The sequence below is a fragment of the Ictalurus punctatus genome, chromosome 13 (genome assembly GCF_001660625.3).
Source record: "Ictalurus punctatus breed USDA103 chromosome 13, Coco_2.0, whole genome shotgun sequence".
NCBI lineage: Eukaryota > Metazoa > Chordata > Actinopteri > Siluriformes > Ictaluridae > Ictalurus > Ictalurus punctatus.
The window spans coordinates 4,798,374-4,817,332 of NC_030428.2; the positions used below are offsets into that span (position 1 = coordinate 4,798,374).

The 18,959-nt window shown below is 40.5% G+C and overlaps 1 protein-coding gene across 10 annotated transcripts in view; it reads right to left on the reverse strand.

Annotated features, from left to right (window-relative positions):
- Nucleotides 1–18,959, reverse strand: part of tanc2b (tetratricopeptide repeat, ankyrin repeat and coiled-coil containing 2b) — a 210,984-nt gene that overhangs the window by 107,544 nt on the left and 84,481 nt on the right. The window contains exon 1 of one of the 10 annotated variants that reach the window (XM_053685065.1): nucleotides 4,036–4,283. The exons of the other annotated variants lie outside the window; for them this stretch is intronic. The gene's annotated coding sequence lies outside the window, so the exon portion shown is untranslated. Of the gene's footprint in view, nucleotides 1–4,035; nucleotides 4,284–18,959 lie in introns of those variants that run through there. 10 annotated transcript variants of the gene reach the window in all.

Below are 18,959 nucleotides of genomic sequence, written 5' to 3' on the forward strand. Positions count from 1 at the left end.
TCTGTTTTCTATTACTGCTGATATTTTTCTATAAATATTTTAGGTATTCTTTAAAATGCGATTAAGATGTTGAAGAGATAACGGTGGTACTGTGTAAGTGAGAGGGGGTGGGGGGGGGTATGTAAACGCAGGGGGAGATGGAAAATGTCACTCATGAGAATTAAATGCATTTGTTCTCTGCAGCATTAGCCAGAGTGACAACAGCATGGAAATACCGTCAGAGCTTATGCAACGTTATCTCGAGAACGAGACAGTGGCAGCAGACAGGAGAAACAGACAGGTGAAGAGAAATAAACAGAAGAAGACAATGGGATGAAATGAATCAGGGACAGGATGTTTGTCCACACAGACAATAGGAAATAACAATGCTGTTTAAAAGAAAAAACTTGAATTAAGTGAATGAACTAAAAGTAACTTTTGAACACCTGGTCCGACTGCCTGCGAATGGCTTTGTTTATAAGCCCGCTTTTGAACTGAATCCGGATAGATCTGAAAACTGCATTTTTGTTTTAAAACACTCACGTTTTCAAATGTTTTCCAATATTCGCCCATCCACTCTGAAACACTTACATCCCTATATTGCACGTTCGTAAAAACGTAAGAAGCTATGGCCTGCATCGGAATTACTGCATCAATTTCCGTCAATCGTTTATTTACTTTTCTTTTTTTTTTTAATTGATGCGGCAATGTCGAGGAAAAATACCAACAACTGCAGTACAACATCGTCCACCATCTTGTTTGTTTTGAGTTTAATGGTTGGCATAACTGCATCGCATGACTAAAAATACATCATTCTTTTTGAATATCCACCCAAGTACCAAAACACTTAACAATAAAGCTACTTAAAACATAAGGAAAAATTTGCATAGCCTAATAGCTAAAATAGCTACATGCAGATGAAATAATCCGGCTTCACACTGTATGATTTCCATCATGATTTTGTTGTCGCTGAAAAAAATCGCACCTTATATAAGAATTCTGTGGACATGAGTTAAGTTTATTACCTCATGGTCACTCTGAACAATATTTCTGTTTATGTAACACCATTTTCTACAGATCTAGTCCAGATCTGAGTGATGATGTAAGCAAAATGTAGTCATTTTCTGAACGCTCGCGTATATCATTAGAGGATCTTCATCATATAACCTGACATGGAGAACATGTGTTATAGAATCCTGCCAAGATTTTATTGGGTTCTTCTCAGACAGTGTGACAAGTAGTCATCTTAAAGACTGCTATTATCACACTATGTAATGAAAAACTGTGTTAGTAAGGTGCTGGGTCACCATGACGCAGCATAACAGCTTCAGTGCATCATAGCAGAGATGCTACAAGTCTCTGGAACAATACTGGAGCGATGAACACCATTCTTCGAAAAAATATTCCCTCAGTTGGTGTTTTGATGATGGTGGTGAAGAGCACTGTCTAAATCATTGATACTACATTTCCTATACAGTAGGGGAAATAAGTATTGGATGCGTCAGCATTTTTTTCAGTAAATATATTTCCAATGAGGTTATTCACATGAAATTTTCACCAGACATCAGTATTAACTCAAGACATCTGAAAATATAAAGAATTCACAACATTAAAGTCCATAAATGAAGTTATGTGTAATAACATGGAATGACACAGGAAAAAAGTATTGAACACGTTAACCGAAATGTATTTAATACTTAGTGGAGAAGCCTTTGTTTGTAATGAAGCTTCAAGACACTTCCTGTATGAAGAAATGAATGTTCCGCAGTATTCAGGTGTGATTTTGACACGATCTTCTAAACATATTGTCTTTAAATCTTGTTCAATTGGATTGAAGTCAGGTGATTGACTGGGCCATTCTAACACCTTGATTTTTTTCTCTGAAACCAATTGAGAGTTTCCTTTGCTGTATGCTTTGGATCGTTGTCCTGCTGGAAGTCCACCCACGTCTCATCTCCATCATCCTGGTGGATGTCAGCAGATTCTTCTCAAGAATCTCCTGGTAAAGGGCTCCATTCATCGTTCCTTCAATTATATGAAGTCTGCCAGTACCATGTGATGAAAAACAGCCCCACACCATGATGCTTCCAGGTCCAAACTTCACTGTTGGTGTAGTGTTTTTAGGGTGATGTGCAGTGCCATTTCTTCTCCAAACATCGGCTCTTTCCGAGTGGTCCTTGGCTCTTGGGCTACTCTTCTGACTATTCTTCTGACTCCCTGGTCAGAAATCTTGTGGGAAGCTCCTGTGCGTGACCGATTGATGATGGATGTTGCTTCCACTTGTGGATAATGGCCCCAATGGTGCTTACTGGAAAATTCAGAAGTTTTGAAATACATCTGTTACCGATTCCATCAATATGTTTTGCAACAATAAGGTTGTGAAGGTCTTGTCAGAGTTCTTTGCTTTTACCCATCATGAGATGTTTCTTGTGTGACACCTTGGTAACAAAAAGCCTTTTTATAGACCATCGATTTACTAACGCAGCTGATATTAATTTGCACAGATAGGGGGTATAATTACTTAGGGATTTCAGCTGGTTCCTTGCCTTACCTTGCCTTGGAGAACTGCTTATTCTTAGCGTGTTCAATACTTTTTTCCCGTGTCATTCCATTTTATTACACATAACTTTATTTAAGGACATTAAGGTTGTGAATTCTTTATATTTGCAGATGTCTTGAGTTAATACTGACGTCTGGTGAAAATTTCATGTGAATAACCTCATTGGAAATATATTTACTGAAAAAAATATTGACACGTCCAATACTTATTTCCCCCACTGTATGTGCAGTTAGGCTGAGATCTGGTGATTGTGAAGGCCATAGCATACGAAATACAGTACATGATAGTACATTTACAGTCATTATAATCAAACCATTCAGTGAGCCCTCGTGGTTTGTGGATTGGGGCGGGGTCATCTTGCAAGAGTCTACTTCAAATACTGGTGTACATTTGGTTGTATATAAGCTATTTCGTTTCCAAAATAATGCTATGAAAGCCTTTAACGTGGATGCAAAGAGATTTGACTCCAGAATCTTGATTAAAAGTATTTTAAAAGGTTAAAAGGTTAACATTATGTGCCAAAATTCAGCCTTATATGTTTGCCATCTCTAAATTGCAGATAGTGGGTGAATCGGTGTGTGAGAATGAGAGTGTGTATGTGTTGTGTGCCCTGCGATGGGTTGCTACCCCATGCCCCGAGTCCCCTGGAATAGGCTCCAGACTATTCTGCGACCATGTGAAGGAAAAGCAGTACAGAAAATGGATGGATGGATGGATGGATGGGTGGATGGAATTCAGCCTTATATGGCCTGGAAATGTCTGCTTGTAAGTAAGTGTAAAAAAAAAAAAAAGAGAGAAATTAAAAAGAAGAGAAAAATGAATTGAGCACAAGATATTAGACCCACTCAAACCATCTCCAAACTCTGTCAAGTTCAGTCTCCAGTAGACTGTTCAGTATCTGATGTGAATATGGTTAAGCCAGAGACGCAATATTGATGCTGGTTGGACATACAATAACTGTGTGGGTGCATTATTATATTGTATGTCCAGCTAAACCTCAACTATAATGTATAATGAGCAAATCCCAAGGGAGATCATGTCACAGGCTTTGAGGCTATCCCTGGTGTCTTGTTTACATTGGAAAGCTCAAGAAAGCTGCAATAACGTAAGTAAGCATTGTATATACTGTAGTAGCTGCACTGATTCAATACTTTAAAAAAGAGAAATACTTTAATAGTCATGCAGCTCCATGTAGCAATAATCCACGATTAAGGCACACTGACTAGGGCATGAATATGCAAATAATATATGAGGCACATGCACATTAATGGTCTACACTTATTAAATATTAAATCAGGAATACAATTATACACAGAAAGCAAGCAAATTCACAGAACACACAGTAAACAAACTCTGCTTCTATGGTAACACATTCAATAATATCTTCAGAGGACATAACTGTAAATTTAATCAAATATAGAAGAATATTTGTGACTATGGCATCAAACCCCACCCACACACACACACACACACACACACACACATCCTTGGCTCACCTCTGGCTACAATGGTGTGTTTCCATAGTGCTTAAAAATCCTGAGGTGAGCAGCGTCTGCACAAATTCCACACAAAGAGACACAGAGCAATAGAGAGGAAGAGAATACTGAAGGAGGGGGAGACAGATGAGAGAGGAATGCTAATGAAGAGAGAGGACAGAGATGAGAGGAAAAGGAGGAAAAGAAAGAAAGCGAAGGAAGGAAGGACAGAGAGAAAGAGAGAAGAGTCCAGACTGACAGAGGGCTTTCAGGACTCTGAGCTGCATGGAAAGCAAGCACCAGGTGTCTGTGTGTGTGAGAGAGAGAAAGAGAGAGAGAGAGAATGAGAGAGAGAGAGAGAGAGAGAGAGAGAGAGAGAGAGAGAGTGTACATACAAATGAGTGCACACACATACACTAGCAGCAGCAGGCATGCGTCCTCTCTGCTCAGGGTTATACTGTAACTCTCCTCTTTTTGTTCCATTCGTTTTCTCTCTTTCATAGAAATAGCTGGATGCCCTTCATTAAATTACAGGACACTATGTCCTCAGACTTTTTCGACACACTTGAGCAAAGAGGCAACTCAGATACACACACACACACACACACACACACACACACACACACACACACACACACACGAATTGTCTCATGCTACGTAGTCGAGTTGTTTCCTGCTGCTGTTAGCCATAACAGTGACCAGAATGGTGCAAGCTGCTCAACTATAGTTAGGCACTCTTTCTTTCTTTCATTCTTTCTCTCTCTCTCTCTCTCTCTCTCTCTCTCTCTCTCTCTCTCTCTCTCACACACACACACCTTTGAGTAAGGTGTGGTCGATGCAGCTTGAATGACTGAGCATTTCAGACTGAAAATGCACTCCTTCCATGTCTGCTCTACCAGCAGCAGCATTTTTCAAATCTGATATTGCCTTTCTGGCTAAAACCACTCTGTACATCATCATGGCACAAACATGGCAGATGGTTCCAGAATTATACCGTATGTTGTTGGTTTCTTCCTTACCACTGGTGCAGTTGGTAACCTGCACACAGCAAAAGAATTGTAAAAAGGAGTAGGGACTTCATTACTAAGAAGTATGGTTAGGTGTGCTGTTGTGCTGTATCATGGCTGACCCTGCACTTTGACCCCAGCTTCCTGACATGCTGGGGTAAGCGAAGAAAAGAAATTCACTGTGCATATGTGATCAATAAAGACTCATTATCATTATTATCAATTTTCTGTACTGCTTATCCAAGACAGGGTCACAGGGAGCCTGGAGCCTATCACAAGAGGCTTGGGGTACACCCTGGATAGGGTGCCAACCCATCACAGGGCACAATCGCACACACAATACAGACAATTTTGAGGAAAGCTGAGTAGACAGAGGAAACCCCCAAAGCACAGGGAGAACATGCAAACTCTGCACACACAGGGCGGATGCAGGAATCGAATCCCAAGGTGTGGAGGTGTGAGACAAGCTTGCTAACCACTAAGCCACCGTGCACAGCCATCAGTCCCTTTCTTCTTCTACCATTATATAGGTCAGACCTCATGCACACCTCATGTCACCAGTCCTCCAAAGCAATAGACTCATATCATCTCCTTTCATTTCTTCACAGCTACAGTAAAAGTATTTCATACTTTTTGGGAGCCATTTGGACCTGTGAGGCTACTAGCTCTTCTTGGATTGGACTCATTAGCTTGATAGTCACTCATCTACCACTCCTGTCAGTGAGTTAACTACAAACTGTTCTGCTATTTAGTACAGCACTCACAGGTGCATATTCCCTCAAGTATTTCACATTGCCAGCTATCAGGCTTGTGAGTATATGACACTAGTGAGTTTGAGTGGATCTCCCCACCATACCATGTTCTCCACCAGTTTGCGAAGTTCTCTGAACTCTTCTAAAATACATGCTGCTGCCAGATTTGGGCTTTCAGCTATTTGCATGCAGAACAGGCCTACACCTAGCATGAAAAACATGGTTCAGAGGATCTATGTCACATGGCTGCCCGAAATCACCACAGCCTGGTTCAGTGCCCACATACTGTAAGTGCCGTGAGCCTCATGTGAGCCCTAAACAGACAATGTCACGATCTCAGGTATGCAGCAGGTCACTGAATGCATCTCGTTTACCCTGTGGCTCCGAACAGAGCACCTACTCACCATCTAGCCCAGAAGAAGGATGGTGGTTTCGTTCTGATTCTAGCCATATTTGGTAGATGAGCTCCTATGTGCTTCCACCAAGGAGCAAGCTGTCTGTGACATGTCCACCCTTCTTGCACACAGTATGCGCTTGGTGAGGATGCTAGGATTGTTCATCTCAGTCAGGGAACAGTAGTACCCTTGAGCTTGTTGAAATTTAGGAAATTTCAGAAGTGGGTTATCAGCATGTGGCTAAACCCCAAAAATACCACAAACAGAAACACATTCTCATCTCAATGAGAGGGCCAAAAGCTGTACCCTGCTGGTGATGTGAGGGTTTTACACATCATTAAACATATTGAAGAGAGGTAGTCACCACAGACAACTCTCTCAGTGGCTGGGGAGTAGGTTGACCTCTTCGCCATTGCCAAATAAAATCACTGTCAAATGTCAGGATGCTCTGGACTACTGTATGGCTGGGCTCACCATCTACTGTACACATTTCTGCCTCTACAATTGCACATATTTCAGGGACATTTTATTTTAGCCCCAATGTGCCCTGTGAGAGCTTGGTTTCCACTGCTGCACTCAATAGTGAAGAAAAAGCTTGGTAGCTTCATCCCCAATAGATCCATTATCCTAAATAGATGGAAAAAGTTGGCACCCTTGGCCAGGTTACTTGCACCTGTGGGTTTGACCCCTTTGACTGAAGTGTAGCTTAAGGACTTCAGGCCAAGCATTCCAAGAGATGTTCCTGAACACAAGAACCTAATACATCCTTGTATACTGTAAATCCAATGCACAGAACCATAGATGGTGTTTCATTGGGTGCTCATAAACGTGTTAGAGCCTTTCAGAAGAAAGGGAGGTGCCTTTGTCCCTTATGAGTCTATACAGGGTGCCAAGCTGAAAAGGATCTGTCTTAAAGACCTACAGATCACTTTAGCAAAACAAGTGGGAGAACTACATGCCTTGGGAATAACCTCAACTTGCATGCATTGGTGGCTCCTGAGTGACTTTACCCAAAGTAATAACACATACTTTTATTAGCCAATTGACAGACCTCACAGGGTTCCATGAATGGAAACTGCTGAGAGGTGATAATCAGATGAACTCTTTATCTGCCACAGAGGGAAGGAATGACATCTGGCCCCTACTGTGACATGCCACTCAAGGAATGCCTCCCCTTCATGGGCATTACTTAGAGGCGCAATGCTTCAGGAAGTCTGCACCACTGATATCTGTGTCACCATTCACCTTCTCCTGATTCTACAAGCTTAATATTGCCCTTTCCTGTGGGGTAAGTGGGGCAATCTTCTCCAAACGCCTATGAAAACCAGTCCTAAGGTGAGTCAGATCATGATGACATTGTGTTAAAAGTTATCCTGGTGATTCTTACTGCTCCTGGCAGTTAAGAATATTGAAATAGAAAGTTAGTTAGGTATGTAGCCATGGTTCTTAACACTGGATAACGTTTGGGTTCCCTGCCATTCAGAACTAGTGCCAATCCAGCTGTTTGAAGGTTCCAGGGAACAATGGATGTATAAGCAGTATTTATATCAAATACTACATCATATGGTCACCTTGTGATTTAAAGTTCACACACACCTTGCCTTGGCACACGTGTACATGTGCACAAAATGATTCTCACCACCAGCATCCATAGAACCACAGTTACTTAAGTATCACTTCCATCCACCCATTTTCTGTACCGCTTATCTTACACAGGGTTATGGGGAGCCTGGAGCCTATCCCAGGGGACTCGGAGCATGAGGCAAGAGACACCCTGGACAGGGTGCCACCCCAGTGCAGGGCACAATCGCACACATATTTACACACCCATTCACACACTATGGAGAATTTGGAAAGGCCAATCAAACTACAACGCATGGTTTTAGACTGGGGGAGGAAACCGGAGTACCCGGAGGAAACCCCTGAAGCACGGGTAAAACATGCAAATTCCACGCACACATGGCAGAAGTGGGAATCGAACCCTCAAGTCTAGTATACAACTTTTTATGATTATACAATGTTTTTTGCATAATGAAGCATCCATTTTATAAATATATATATATATATATATATATATATATATATATATATATATATATATATATATATATATATACACATACACGTTCTGAAAGACCCCAGAGTCTGCAACACCACTAAGCAAGGGGCACCACCAAGCAAGTAGCACCATGAAGACCATGGAGCTCTCCATTCAGGTCAGGGACAGTTGTGGAGAAGTAAAGATCAGGTTTGGGTTATAAAAAAGTATCCAAAATGTTGAAGATCCCACGGAGCACCATTAAATCAATTATTAAAAAATGAAAAGAATAGGGCACCACAACAAACCCGCCAAGAGAGGGCCACCAACCAAAACTCACAGACCAGGCAACGAAGGCATTAATCAGGGAGGCAACAAAGTGACCAAAGATAACCCTGAAGGAGCTGAAAAGCTCCACAGCAGGGATTGGAGTATTTGTCCATAGGACCACTTTAAGCCGTACACTCCACAGAGCTGGGCTTAAAGAAAAAAAATAAGCAAAGAGGTTTGCTGTTCACCAAAGGCATATGGGAGACTCCCCAAACATATGGAGAAGTATTCTGGTCAGATGAGACTAAAATTGAGTTTTTTGTCCATCAAGGAAAACGCTATGTCTGGCACAAACCCATCACCTCTCATCACCCTGAGAACACAATCCGCACAGTGAAGCATGGTGGTGGCAGCATCCTGCTGTTGAGACGTTTTTCATCAGAAGGGACTGGGAAATTGGATTGATGGATGGTGCTAAATACAGGGAAATTCTTGAGGAGAAACCTGTTTCAGTCTTCCAGAGATTTGAGACTGGGGCGGAGGTTCAACTTCCAGCAGGACAATGACCCCAAGCATACTGCTAAAGCGGCACTCAAGTGTTTTAAGGGGAAACATTTAAATATCTTGGAATGGCCAACTCAAAGCCCAGACCTCAATACAATTGAGAATTTGTGGTATGACTTAAAGATTGCTGTACATCAGTAGAACCCTCCAACTTGAAAGAACTGGAGCAGTTTTGCCTGGAAGAATGGGCAAAAATCCCAGTGGCTAGACATACCCCAAGAGACCTGCAGCTGTAATTGCTGCAAGAGATGGCAAAGATGGCTCTACAAAGTATTGACTTTTTTTCTTTCTTTTTTTTTTTTTTTTTTTTGGGGGGGGGGGGGGGGTAGTCATGCATGCTCAAGTTTTCTGTTTTCTTGTCTGTTTCACAATAAAAATTATTTTGCATCTCTGAAAGTGGTTGGCATGTTGTGTAAATCAAATGATACAAACCACCAAAAAATCAATTTCAATTCCAGCTTGTAAGGCAACAAAATACTAAAATGCCAAGAGGCGTGAATACTTTCGCAAAGCACCGTACCTAATTATCCACTGCTTTTACTGACTAGAAAGCGTGAGATACAATGAGACCACATTAGACAATAGTGAGGTCAAACAAGCATTCTCGGCTCATCTCACTATTGTCGTGGGTACATGACAAAAAAGGCCAATACAAAATATCTTCACCACAAAGGTTTTGGTCAGGGGTTTGAACAGCAGGAAAAAACACGGAATGATAAACTGGCAATTCATTTGACTAGGGATAATAGTAGAACATATTTTAAAGTATGAGTAATATGTAATACAGGGCTTAGCTTTTTCTCCAACTTTTGAATGGCATGCCTCGTCCTTTGAACAGTATCAGAACATTAATTTGAAAATCCTGCAGCTTTACTGGATTATACACCCACTGTCCACTTTATTAGGAACACCTGTACCAATGTTCATTTCTGCAGTTATCCAATCATCCAATCATGTGGCAGCGGCACAATGCATAAAATCCTGCAGATACAGGTCCAGAGCTTCAGTAAATGCTCACGTCAAACATCAGAATAGGGAAAAGCGTGATCTAAGTGACTTTGACTGTCACATTTGTTTGTTGTGGCCAGACCGGCTGGTTTGAGTATTTCAGAAATTCCTGATTTTCTCACACAACAGTCTCTTGACATTACACAGAATGGTGTGAAAAACAAAACAATATCCAGTGAGCGGCAGTTCTATCTAGTTTTGTGTGTACACTGTATCCTCGGATTGCTGTACTTGGCTGACAGGAGTGAAATCTGATGTACTCTTTTGCTGTCGTGGCCTCAAGTTTTAAGTGTTGTGTGTTCTGAGATGCTTTTCTGCTCACCATGATTGTAAATAGTAGTTATTTGAGTTACTATAGACTTCCTGTCAGCTCGAACCAGTCTGGCCATTCTCCTCAGATCTCTTTCATCAACAAGGCAACTCTAAACACACAACTGTTGCCTATTGCTGCATGCTTTGTGCTGCTGCCACATAACTGCCTGATTGGATAATTGCATGAATATGCAAGCACACAGGTGTGCCTAAAAATGTGAATGGTGAATGTACATCTATAATGTATCCTAGTTAACAGAATATCATTAACTATTTCAGATATCCTTATCATGTGTACATCAATAGAATCACAAATCCTTATCATCAATATTCCCAGAATACTGAATTTGACTTTCAAAGCAATCTGGCTACCACCATATGCCTCTCTATTTCAGCCAACACATCGCTCCTGGTTGAGAGGTCTATACCTAGGCTGTCCAACTCTGCTCCTGGAGAGCTAGTTTCATTAGCATCTGCTCACAATCGCCTAAAAGTAATGATTTATCCCAGCCTGGAAAAAGAAATAGTTAGAGATTGTCCCAACCTTAAGTATTTTCCACAAATTGGACATCCAAGGTTGATCTTGTTAGATAAAAAGCACTTGAGTAAAAAAGTAATGGTAACGAGCATCAAGGAAAGGATTCATAAAGTCTCTCTGTACTGGAACTCAGGTGGTGGAATGAATTTTCCTGGTTGTCTGAACAGCTGAGTCTTTAAACAAAGACTCAGGATCTACCTCTTCATAAAGCACATTAGTAAGCACTAAATATTTTATCCTTGTACACTGTTTTTGTAGCTGTACTAACTCCCACACAACTCCTCTCTAATCTAATCTAATAAACCTGTCTATACTAATGTGGTAATCTATTTTTCATTGGCAGGGTTGGGAGCGTTACGTTAAAAAATGTATTCTGTTACAGTTACAAATTACCGAATAAAAACTGTCATCAGTAACGTAATCCAAGTATGAAGGTAATGAAATCTGATTATTTTTGGATTACAAGGTCACATATGCAAATAAAGTCAAGAGAAAAGCAATATGATCTAAAATATTTTTATGTAGAGTTTATTTTAGAGTTTAAAAACAAGTTCAATGTTTGGATTCGTTTTAATAAAATAAATAAATTTGTTGCTCATGTGAGTCACTACTGGCAAAAGAGAACCAGAACTATAATCATGTAGCTGTTTATATTGTGAAAAGCAGGGCTCCAGACCAAAAAAATAAATAAATAAATAAAAAATCTATTAAGGAGACACTGGCTCATATAAGAAAAAAAAAGTCATTTGGCGCCTGTTTTAAATGCCACATAAGAATCAACTTATGTTTAAAAGAATTGTTCTTAACACAGAATCTAAGCCAGTGTCACTGACCATAATACTGTCAGCATCACTTGGCCATTGAGAGTCGCTTAGGGTCCTCCTCTGTTTTGCAGAAAGCCAGAGTTCGACACATGGTTCAAACTCGTTAAGTGATGGGTCATCTGTGCTGATCCTGATCAAGTCTTCCCAGGTTGAATTGCATACTTTTGATTTTATCCCACTTTGAGCTGAAAAGCCACGTTCACACTGAGCAGCCAAAATTGGTAGGACAAGCAATATCTCAACTAGATGCGTTCTGCTCAAAGCACATGCTGTGTCATTGATTACGTTTACATGGACAGCCGTAATCTAATTATTGACCTCACTCTGAGTAAGACAATACTGTGATTAAGGTGTTTACATGAGTTGCTTGTAGAATACTTCTTTCATGTACCCGTTTTACATGTTATAGAACATAGTTCGATTAACGGCACACGTCATTACGTCACCGCCGTCGGATGTCCCTAAAGAATTTTACGTATCAACATACAGTTCGTCTTCGTTATGGTACCGTATACAGTTTTAGGTGTTTTTATTTAATTTATTTACGAACACTAAGTGCAGTTAATTATTTGTCATGCTATACGTGCAAATAGACGACTGCTTGAAGCCGTGGGCTGCGTCTCAAACCGCGTACTTACTGTCTATATAGTAGCCAAGATACATGTATTTCTCCTACTACAGGCCTGTAGTAGGCAAGTACGCGGTTGGGACACAGCCGTGCTCTCTTGTTTGCCGTAAAACGCTTGAGCACTGCTGTGTGTGTACGTGTCCTGACGCAAAATGCGGTGAAAACTCTCACACGACGTTAATAATGTGATTAAGGTGTTTACATGTCTGTAATACACGTCGATAATGCGACTAAAACAGGAGTACTCCACTCGTCTTAATTCCATTTGTGTTCACTTCGAGTATGACTTTAATCGGATTAAGGTGATTAAAAATTGCTGTTTAACATGGTAGTTTCTTAATCAGAGTATCGTCTTAATCGGGTTAATAGTGGATTATTGCTGTCCATGTAAACGCACTGACTGTCATACGTCTTGCACACATCCAGTCAATTTTTCTTCATTAGGTAGGCGGTGTTGAATTCGCTCCTTCTATTCGGTCTCGTCATGTAGTTCACATGCACGAGACACTGCTTGTGCTCACGGTGGTTTTCGTGGAGCACGTTGCGATTACATAGTCACAAGCTTTTCTATGCTTTTGTCTATGGCCCTCTTTTCTCACAGTCTCTTTCTTGAAGAGTTTTTGCCGCTACTTCTCTGCCCGCTTTGTCACAAAACATTTTCTGTGTGAGTGATGATCATACGTGAGCCATACAAACTCTTGAATCCAAGAAGTCTTAAAATGCCTGCACTTTTACTTGAGTGTTTATTGATTGACACGGAAAGATGATCCGCGGTGTCTGTGGTTTCTATCTCTCTCATGCTGGCACAACTGGAGCCTGCTTTTTTATTAGCTTTCGGTATTTCTGACGCGGACAGCTGATCCTCGCTTTCCCCATGCGTATTTTGGCGCTGTGGATGAATTTGAATTCAGTGAAACTGCTTTTTTTTCCATGCACAGCGTCTTTTTATTGCGTCAACACAAAAAATGATGTCACAGGCTACTCCTCACAGAACACGCAATTACAAATACATTACATGCACATTTTTAAATCATAACGTGTACATTTATATTGTCGCCAGTGGCAACCTCAGCAATAATATCATTTACAAATTAATATTTTTGGTCGCAAATGTGAGCATTTTAGGCACAGTCTGGAGCCCTGCAAAAGTTTAATCTCTTTGGTTTTAAATGAAAAATAATTGTAATCCTGATAGTATTCCAATTTTACTTTTTTTTTTTTGACGTAAGTGTAACGGATTACAGTTACCAGTTTTTTGTATCCTGATTAATTTTCGCCATTACATGCATTCCGTTACTCCCCAAGCCTGTTCATTGGACACCACAAAACACTACTGTAAATCACTTCGAATAAGGGTGCCTGCTATGCTATAAATGTAAATGTAATTGGTCTTAAACAAAAGTGTGTCAAACTCGAAGGCCTTTGGGCCAAACACGGCCCCGTTGAATTGTTTCATTTGGCCTGGGCAAACTTGCAAATAAGAATAGTGAAACACCACATCACACAAAACCCCTACCATAGCAACCGCCTGCATTCTGCAGGTGCCACTGTACAGATTCAGAAATGCTTTGAGGCCTTAAGTATGATTCAGTTATAGATTCCAAATCCAAAAATTGGGATTGGTATAGGGCTTAGTGGTTAGCCGTTTGCCTCGCACCACCATGGTTGGGGGTTTGAATCCTGCCTCTGCTCTGTGTGCTTGCATGTTCTCCACATGCTTCAGTTTTCTCCAGGTACTCCGTTTTCTTCCCCCAGTCCAAAGACGTGTTGTAATCTGATTGGAATTTCCAAATTGTCCATAGTATGAGAATGTCTGTGTGATTTTGCCCCACGATGGATTGGCACCACATCCAGGGTGTCCCCTACCTCATGCCCCCGAGTTCCCTGGGATAGGCTCCAGGTTATGTTGTTAACAGAGATAATCCTGTGTGAGTTCTTTTTAAATGTGATATATTTTCAACATTTGGAAATCAGATATATATTTAAAAATGTCAGGAACCAATAGAAATATGTTGAGCACATATGTTGATACAAATATGTTCAAATCCACAAAAACAGCTGAGAAAATGTGTAAAGCATTTGGGGGGAACATCTAGAGTATATGTTGTAAATAATAAATTTACTATACAGTGGTGCTTGAAATTTGTGAACCCTTTAGAATTTTCTTTACTTCTGCATGAATTTGACTTAAAACATCATCAGATTTACACACAAGTCTTACATGTAGACAAAGAGAATCCAATTTAACATATGAGACAAAATATTAGACTTGGTCATTTATTTATTGAGGAAAATGATCCAATATTACATATCTGTGAGTGGTAAAAGTATGTGAACCTCTAGGATTAGCAGCTCATTTTAAGATGAAATTAGAGACAGGTGTTTTCAATCAATGGGATGACAATTAGGTGTCTGATCAAAATCTGATCTTCACAACACAGAAGCCTGATCAAAATCTGATCTTCACAACACATATCTGTGGAAGTGTATCGTGGCACGAACAAATGAGATTTCTGAGGACCTCAGGAAGAGTTGTTGATGCTCATCAGGCTGGAAAAGGTTAGAAAACCATCTCTAAAGAGTTTGGACTCCACCAATGCACAGTCAGACAGATTGTGTACAAATAGAGTAAATTCAAGGCCATTGTTACCCTCCCCAGGAGTGGTCATCCAACAAAGATCACTCCAAGAGCAAGGAACTCAGGGTAACTTCTAAGCAACTAAAGGCCTCTCTCACATTGGCTAATGTTAATGTTCATGAGTCCACTATCAGGAGAATACAACAATGGTGTGCATGGCAGGGCTGCAAGGAGAAAAGCACTACTCTCCAAAAAGAACTTTGCTGCCCTTCTGCAGTTTTTTTAACGATCACGTGGACAAGCAAGACGGCTATTGGGAAAATGTTTTGTGGATGAATGAGACTGAAATAGAATTTTTGGTTTAAATGAGAAAGGTTATATTTGGAGAAAGGAAAATGCAGCATTCCATCATAAGAATCTTATCTCATCTGTGAAATATGGTAGTGGTAGTATCATGGTTTGGGCCTATTTTGCTGCATCTGGGCCAGGATGACTCACCATCATTGATGGAACAATGAATTCTGAATTATTTCAGTGATTTCTAAAGGAAAATGTCACGGTTATCTGTTCATGTACTGAATCTCAAGAGAAATTGGATTTTTGCAGCAGGACAACGACCCTAATCACACAAGTCGTTCTACCAAAGAATGGTTCAAGAAGAATAAAGATAATGATTTGGAATGGCCAAGTCAAAGTCCTGACCTTAATCCAATATAAATGTTGTGGAAGGACCTGAAGCGAGCAGTTTATGTGAGGAAACCCACCAACATCTCAGAGTTGAAGCTGTTCTGTACTGAGGAACGGGATAAATTCCTCCAGGCCGGTGTGCAGGACTGAGCAACAGTTACTAGAAACGTTTAGTTGCAGTTATTGCTGCACAAGGGGGTCACACTAGATGCTAAATGCAACGATTCACACACTTTTGCCACTCACAGATATGTAATATTGGATCATTTCTGTCAATAAATAAATGATCAAGTATAATATTTTTGTCTCATTTGTTTAATTGGGTTCTCTTGATCTACTTTTAGGACCTGTGTGAAACTCTGATGATGTTTTAGCTCATATTAAATCCAGAATTATAGAAAATTCTAAAGGGTTCACAAACTTTCAAGCACCACTGTATGTAGTATTACTCTCATTGGTTCTTGACTTTTCAAATACCTTGAACTTTCAGAGAGTTACTTGATAGAACTGATAATGTGTTAAAAAATTAACAACCTTCAATAATGGCCCTTCTAGGGCTAACAAACATGCTCCTGTGACCTTGGCAAAATGAGAGTTTGACACTTGTGGTCTATAAAATAAACTGTAGCTATGGATAGTCCCTAAAATAGTAAAAGTCCTAAATAACTCTTACTCTCCACAGATGGGGTTGGACACTCTTGGGACACACTGAACAATCTGTCCAATCTGTATCAATCTTACAGTCTGTAAAGTCTGGCACACTTTCACCAAAGGTGGCATATTTGACAGAGATTTAATGTGTGTAGTGCTGAGTCGTTTTATCTCTCAAAGCTAAAATATACACCTGACAAAGGACAATCTCCAGCTGGATCTGAAAGATGAGACAATATCTGTGATCTTGGGGACTTGAGTGATAAGTGGACTCAGCACAGTTTGAAATGGGGCTCAGATGGAGAGCAGAACCTTTAGAATGTGTGTGTGTGTGTGATGGTAGTAGAGGGGAATTCAGTGATATGGGCTAATTGCACAGGGAGCTCTCAGCCACAGTGGTGGAAAAGAAGGGGCCCATAAACACAACGTGTGGCTTCACTTCCTCAGTCTTGGCTTTCTATCACCTATCTTTCTTCCACTTATGAGGAGATTGAGCGATGTGGTACAGCAGCTTCCTATTCTCAGCCTGGTGCATTGGAAATACAAAATATTGCAGGTGTCCGACTCCACAGTTTAATGGTTGGCCGGTTCTAACACACCTGAAAGCTGAGTGTCTGAGCAAGAAAATTACAAGCAGAAAAAAATGGTAGACATCAGTTCCGTAGACCTTCATGACTCTTTTTGTACCAGCAGGCACTATTGTGTGTATGGCAAAAGGGACACGCTGCATATTATTGTTGGGTGAGGCTAATATATCATTGTTTATATTATAGTTTGTACTATGTTGACGATCACAATAACTATGAGGGGCACACGGTGGCTTAGTGGTTAGCACGTTCGCCTCACACCGCCAGGGTTGGGGGTTTGATTCCTGCTGTGTGCGTGGAGTTTGCAGTTTGCGTGTTCTCCCTGTGCTGCGGGGGTTTCCTCCCCCAGTCCAAAGACATGCATGGTAGGCTGATTGGCATGTTGAAAGTGTCTGTAGTGTATGAATGTGAGTGTGCCCTGTGATGGATTGGCACCCTGTCCAGGGTCTACCCTGCCTTGTGCCCGATGCTCCCTGGGATAGGCTCCAGGTTCCCTGTGACCCTGAAGGAAGGATAAGTGGGATGGATGGATGGATCCCTTGGAGATACAGTTTATTAAAACTCAGTTTGAGAGAGATTTTTATATTGAGGTGAGGCAGTATTTTAGATCTGAGCCAACCGCAGCTTTCTATATGTGTAGAAGTTCAACAGAAGGCTTATTATGTGCCTGGATGGATTGGTTGGCTGGAGTGAATCAATGCATCACGGCCGACAAATTCAAATTCATACAAATGGCATTTGCCCTGCAAAGCTTACTATAAATATCAGTTGTCAGGACTGTAAGAGTCAGTAAAGGTCGGTAACAAAGTCTATCAAATAATTAGAGAAACGTGTAACACTCCCTTATATTTAACTAATCCAGAGTTCAGAGATCATTTATAATGGAAAATATGATCACTAAAGCATTGAGTCAGTGCATTACTTCATGCCAATTATCTTCATTAAAATGTCCACTTTCTGCATTTCTGAAAAATCAAACACATTTAGAGTACTGTCACACTTGAAACCGATTTGCCATTAACAAACTCTTTCTTTTAACAACTGTTTCCTGTATCTGTATCTCTCATTTAATTCGTTGTTTTTCCCCTGCTTTGCTCATTTTTGGCAGATTGCCAAAATATATATATTTTGGTATAGAAAAGACGTTTTTGCTCATTGGTATTCTGTCTTATACCATAGTTATTTCTTTGTCCTTTGCTAATTGGCTGGATAACGGCATTGTCAGGTTAGGGAGGCGGAGACGGATACAAGTGCAGATTTTAGGTTTAATAATAATCAAAACCAAACACAAAAAGACACTGTGAACATGTGGCAATGTACCAGAACTAAAAAAAACAAACAAACATGAAACAATACATAAGCGACAGGAGAGCATAATGTGACAACAGAAGACAAACACAAGACAAGGAGTGCAGTGCAAACCGTCAGGCGTCGATTGGCATGTGAGAGTGCTGCGGTGGGGTGCAGTGGCCTCTGGGAATCGTAGTCCAGAGCTAGTTCCCACATATCCATGAAGGCATCTTCTTGCTAAACGCCATTCTCGTTCTTAATCTTAAGTAGTCTGATGACTAATCAGAAGCCAAATTGTCGAAAATGGGGAAAAATATCCAACCAAAGAAAATGGCCACAGCGTGGGTGGGAAACAAGTAACGTGTCTCAAGTTGTTATGAATCCCGTCTGCCTCTTACTCCAGAGCTGTGTTTTCTCTCCGCTTTCCTGTCTTGTCTTTCTCTCTTGCATCCTACATTCGTTTTGTTTTGTTTTTCTGTTCTATCATTAGAGCCACCTCAAACAACTATATCTAGATCGTGATAATAGCAGTGTGGGTGAAATGAAGGATGTAGAGAATGCGAGCTTCATCTCATCAGGACCTCTTCTGAGATGAACCTATTAAACAAACCAAAATAATTATGCTGCATGTATGTCTTATAAGATAAAGAACCTTTTTTTTTTTTTTTTTTTTTTAGCAATGCACAAGTGCTAATTTTAGTTACACTCAATTAACTACACATGGCTCACTTAAGTCTTAATTTGGAGAGAGCCAGTACACCAGATGCTGTATTTAAAATGACATCTACATCCTGGCGTATGTCCAATGAAAACATA